This window comes from Rhinoderma darwinii, unplaced genomic scaffold, assembly GCF_050947455.1.
Source record: "Rhinoderma darwinii isolate aRhiDar2 unplaced genomic scaffold, aRhiDar2.hap1 Scaffold_613, whole genome shotgun sequence".
Lineage (NCBI taxonomy): Eukaryota > Metazoa > Chordata > Amphibia > Anura > Rhinodermatidae > Rhinoderma > Rhinoderma darwinii.
Window position 1 is genome coordinate 97,901 of NW_027464169.1, and position 6,000 is coordinate 103,900.

The 6,000-nt window shown below is 52.9% G+C and overlaps 1 long non-coding RNA gene across 3 annotated transcripts in view; it reads left to right on the forward strand.

The window, feature by feature from the left end:
* LOC142726233 (uncharacterized) overlaps window positions 1-3,253 on the forward strand; it is a 40,721-nt gene extending 37,468 nt beyond the window's left edge. For all 3 annotated transcript variants that reach the window (XR_012876713.1, XR_012876714.1, XR_012876712.1), the window contains exon 3: window positions 3,047-3,253. This is a non-coding gene — a long non-coding RNA (uncharacterized LOC142726233). The remainder of the gene's footprint in view (window positions 1-3,046) is intronic.
* Window positions 3,254-6,000: the final 2,747 nt, after the last annotated feature.

The following is a 6,000-nucleotide window of genomic DNA, read 5'->3' on the forward strand; positions in this document are numbered from 1 at the left end:
GTCAGTACTGGGGGGCTGCAGGGGTTTCTGGCGTCAGTACTGGGGGGCTGGGCGGCTGCACCCTTGTTTTTTGTGTTTACATTGTCGCTGTTCGCTGCGCGGCGTGGATTACCGGTTCCCTGGATTCCGTGGCTCGGTACAATCACGGCGATGCCACGGATGTGGTTTTGACTTCTGCATTAATATGATTTGTTTTCTCGTCGTCGTTTTCCAGGATCCGTCAATTTTTATTTTTCCGTCAATGTTGTGATTTTTTGGGCTTGTCTTTGCGGGGCCAGACGTGGTTGTGATTGGTTCTGTTTTACGTTGAACTTATCGATGAACTTTTATTATGACTTTTTTGGGGGGCAATGGGAAAAGAATAGCCATTTCGCCAGTGTTTCCCGTTTTCTTGTTTGCGGTGTTCACGCAGCGGTATAAAGTGACGTTGGCTTTATTGTTGGGTCGTTCAGATGGCGGCGATGCCGTGTGTTATTTCTCTTTTACTGTAATTCTTATTATTTCATTAGCGCCACTAGGGGGCGTCACTGTGTGATCGGTTGATCGCTGCTCTAACGCTTTGGTGTTCTTAATATAGTGTAAATCTGACAGGCAATCTATTAGGACGCGCCCCGGCTGCCATGACACCCCATCCGAGACCCGGGATTGCATTTGCGGGCCGCTAGTGGGTGACAGTGGGAGCTCACCCCCTCTGTAAACGAGTTAAATGCCACGGTCGCTATTGACAGTGGCATTTAACGGGTTAAACGGTTGCATTCGAAGTAAACTTGGATCACGGTTGTTGGAGCGGCAGTCCGGCTGTCATCAGGCAGGTGAACCCTGGGACACACGTGCAGGACTTAGACTGAGCCGCCGTGAAAAGGCATATTTGTGGTCACTAAGGGGTTAAGAATGCATGCATCATCTATACGTCGCCATTGACCTAAATACAAATAAAAATGTATAGGTACGAGTGCTGTATAGGTGCGGTATAGGAGCGGTACGAGTACAGTATAGGTGCGGTACGGGTGCAGTACGAGTGCGGTATAGGAGCGGTCCGGGTGCGGTGTAGGTGCGGTATAGGTGCGATACGGGTGCAGTATCGGTATAGGTGCGGTACGAGTGCGGTATAGGAAAGGTGCGGGTGCGGTATAGGAGCGGTACGGGTGCGGTATAGGAAAGGTGCGGGTGCGGTATAGGAGCGGTACGGGTGCGGTATAGGAACGGTACGAGTGCGGTATAGGAGCGGTACGGGTGCGGTATAGGAGCGGTACGAGTGCGGTATAGGAGCGGTACGAGTGCGGTATAGGAGCGGTCCGAGTGCGGTATAGGAGCGGTCCGAGTGCGGTATAGGAGCGGTCCGGGTGCGGTATAGGAGCGGTGCGGTATAGGAACGGTGCGGGTGCGGGTGCGGTATAGGAGCGGTGCGGTATAGGAACGGTACGGGTGCGGTATAGGAGCGGTACGAGTGCGGTATAGGAGCGGTACGAGTGCGGTATAGGAGCGGTACGAGTGCGGTATAAGAGCGGTACGAGTGCGGTATAGGAGCGGTACGGGTGCGGTATAGGAGCGTTCCGGGTGCGGTATAGGAGCGTTCCGGGTGCGGTATAGGAGCGGTACGAGTGCGGTATAGGAGCGGTACGAGTGCGGTATAGGAGCGGTACGAGTGCGGTATAGGAGCGGTACGAGTGCGGTATAGGAGCGGTACGGGTGCGGTATAGGAGCGGTGCGGTATAGGAACGGTGCGGGTGCGGTATAGGAGCGGTACGGGTGCGTTATAGGAACGGTGCGGATGCGGTATAGGAGCGGTACGGGTGCGGTATAGGAGCGGTGCGGTATAGGAACGGTGCGGGTGCGGTATAGGAGCGGTACGGATGCGTTATAGGAACGGTGCGGATGCGGTATAGGAGCGGTACGGGTGCGGTATAGGAGCGGTACGAGTGCGGTATAGGAGCGGTACGAGTGCGGTATAGGAGCGGTACGGGTGCGGTATAGGAGCGGTACGGGTGCGGTATAGGAGCGGTACGGGTGCGGTATAGGAGCGGTGCGGGTGCGGTATAGGAGCGGTGCGGGTGCGGTATAGGAGCGGTGCGGGTGCGGTATAGGAGCGGTGCGGGTGCGGTATAGGAACGGTGCGGGTGCGGTATAGGAGCGGTACGGGTGCGGTATAGGAGCGGTACGGGTGCGGGATAGGAGCGGTTCGGGTGCGGTATAGGAACGGTGCGGGTGCGGTATAGGAACGGTGCGGGTGCGGTATAGGAGCAGTAGACGATGTTTTTGGGAAATAAAAGGGTAGAACGTAAGCGCAAACGACACTATTAGTGCGTCCGTCCTCACCGTATTAGTCAATGTTCGCGCCGCACGTTCTGACGCTGGTTTTCTCATGTCAAAACTCGCACATCAGCCGTACAGTAAAAACGAGATGTGAACTGAGCCTTAGGCCTAATTCCCACCAGCGATACAGGGACCGCGTCTCCGGGACTGAGCACTGCAGGGAGCCGGACTCTTCGTATCACGGTTATGTGCGACGCTCTGTGTCACTGCCTCCACAGGGCAGGACAGTAATCCCGCGGGGTGGCCGGGACACCTGTGACACTATGAGTCCCTGCAGTGCTCAGTCCCGGAGACGCGGTCCCTGTATCGCGGCCTGATCTCGCTGGTGGGAATTAGACCTAAACTGCAGAAAATCCGGATCAAAACGCAGGTGAAGTCGGGGCCCATATTGCGCTGTGATGCGGTTTTCGGGGGATTATAACCTGTTGATGCCGGAGAAGCTGCAGATTTTAATGCGCCAAATTTAGTTCCGTTTGACTCAGAATTGTAAAAATGTAGAAAAATAAAACCCCGCAAGATAAATTGATGCGTCCGGGCAGGCGGGATGCTGGGGGTCACCGTGCGCTCATGGTGGGTCCGTCACGCTATATAGTGGTCCGCACGTCTCCCGGCCGCAGCGGCTCTCGCGGGTTGTCAGGAGGATTGTGGGTAACGTGGTCAGTGTCAGAGCCGTGAAGTGCGACCCGACTGCAGAATACGGAAATGTTCACCGGCCGCGTGTTTCTTGTCACAGAGAAAGGAATGGACGTGGGATGAAGCCAAAATGCTGCTGATGCTGGACCCCGTGTACAGGTACGAGGCCGCTCCACCCTGTATCCAGTCACCCCGCGCTATATACCCAGCCTGCAGGGGCTCTACTGACGTGCCCCCCAGATGTAGGATAATAATGCAGCCTATCCATCACTAGAGAGCAGCGGTGACATCACTGAGAATGCAGCCTATCCATTCACGAGAGAGCAGCGGTGACATCACTGAGAATACAGCCTATCCATTCACTAGAGAACAGCGGTGACATCACTGAGAATGCAGCCTATCCATTCAATAGAGAGCAGCGGTGACATCACTGAGAATACAGCCTATCCATTCACGAGAGAGCAGCGGTGACATCACTGAGAATACAGCCTATCCATTCACTAGAGAACAGCGGTGACATCACTGAGAATGCAGCCTATCCATTCAATAGAGAGCAGCGGTGACATCACTGAGAATACAGCCTATCCATTCACGAGAGAGCAGCGGTGACATCACTGAGAATACAGCCTATCCATTCACTAGAGAGCAGCGGTGACATCACTGAGAATACAGCCTATCCATTCACGAGAGCGCAGCGGTGACATCACTGATAATGCAGCCTATCCATTCACTAGAGAGCAGCGGTGACATCACTGAGAATACAGCCTATCCATTCACTAGAGAGCAGCGGTGACATCACTGAGAATACAGCCTATCCATTCACGAGAGCGCAGCGGTGACATCACTGATAATGCAGCCTATCCATTCACTAGAGAGCAGCGGTGACATCACTGAGAATGTAGCCTATCCATTCACTAGAGAGCAGCGGTGACATCACTGAGAATGCAGCCTATCCATCACTAGAGAGCAGCGGTGACATCACTGAGAATGCAGCCTATCCATTCACTAGAGAGCAGCGGTGACATCACTGAGAATGCAGCCTATCCATTCACTAGAAAGCAGCGGTGACATCACTGAGAATACAGCCTATCCATTCACGAGAGAGCAGCGGTGACATCACAGAGAATACAGCCTATCCATTCACTAGAGAGCAGCGGTGACATCACTGAGAATACAGCCTATCCATTCACGAGAGCGCAGCGGTGACATCACTGATAATGCAGCCTATCCATTCACTAGAGAGCAGCGGTGACATCACTGAGAATGCAGCCTATCCATTCACTAGAGAGCAGCGGTGACATCACTGAGAATACAGCCTATCCATTCACGAGAGCGCAGCGGTGACATCACTGATAATGCAGCCTATCCATTCACTAGAGAGCAGCGGTGACATCACTGACAATGTAGCCTATCCATTCACTAGAGAGCAGCGGTGACATCACTGAGAATGCAGCCTATCCATCACTAGAGAGCAGCGGTGACATCACTGAGAATGCAGCCTATCCATTCACTAGAGAGCAGCGGTGACATCACTGAGAATGCAGCCTATCCATTCACTAGAAAGCAGCGGTGACATCACTGAGAATGCAGCCTATCCATCACTAGAGAGCAGCGGTGACATCACTGAGAATGCAGCCTATCCATTCACGAGAGCGCAGCGGTGACATCACTGATAATGCAGCCTATCCATTCACTAGAGAGCAGCGGTGACATCACTGAGAATGTAGCCTATCCATTCACTAGAGAGCAGCGGTGACATCACTGAGAATGCAGCCTATCCATCACTAGAGAGCAGCGGTGACATCACTGAGAATGCAGCCTATCCATTCACTAGAGAGCAGCGGTGACATCACTGAGAATGCAGCCTATCCATTCACTAGAAAGCAGCGGTGACATCACTGAGAATACAGCCTATCCATTCACGAGAGAGCAGCGGTGACATCACAGAGAATACAGCCTATCCATTCACTAGAGAGCAGCGGTGACATCACTGAGAATACAGCCTATCCATTCACGAGAGCGCAGCGGTGACATCACTGATAATGCAGCCTATCCATTCACTAGAGAGCAGCGGTGACATCACTGAGAATGCAGCCTATCCATTCACTAGAGAGCAGCGGTGACATCACTGAGAATACAGCCTATCCATTCACGAGAGCGCAGCGGTGACATCACTGATAATGCAGCCTATCCATTCACTAGAGAGCAGCGGTGACATCACTGACAATGTAGCCTATCCATTCACTAGAGAGCAGCGGTGACATCACTGAGAATGCAGCCTATCCATCACTAGAGAGCAGCGGTGACATCACTGAGAATGCAGCCTATCCATTCACTAGAGAGCAGCGGTGACATCACTGAGAATGCAGCCTATCCATTCACTAGAAAGCAGCGGTGACATCACTGAGAATGCAGCCTATCCATCACTAGAGAGCAGCGGTGACATCACTGAGAATGCAGCCTATCCATTCACTAGAGAGCAGCGGTGACATCACTGAGAATGCAGCCTATCCATTCACTAGAGAGCAGCGGTGACATCACTGAGAATGCAGCCTATCCATCACTAGAGAGCAGCGGTGACATCACTGAGAATGCAGCCTATCCACTCACTAGAGAGCAGAGGTGACATCACTGAGAATGCAGCCTATCCATTCACTAGAGAGCAGCAGTGACATCACTGACAATGCAGCCTATCCATTCACGAGAGCGCAGCGGTGACATCACTGATAATGCAGCCTATCCAGTCACAAGAGAGCAGCGGTGACATCACTGAGAATGCAGCCTATCCATCACTAGAGAGCAGCGATTACATCACTGAGAATGCAGCCTATCCATTCACTAGAGAGCAGCGGTGACATCACAGAATGCAGCCTATCCATCACTAGAGAGCAGCGGTGACATCACTGAGAATGCAGCCCATCCATTCACTAGAGAGCAGCGGTGACATCACTGAGAATGCAGCCTATCCATTCACTAGAGAGCAGCGGTGACATCACTGAGAATGCAGCCTATCCAGTCACAAGAGAGCAGCGGTGACATCACTGAGAATGCAGC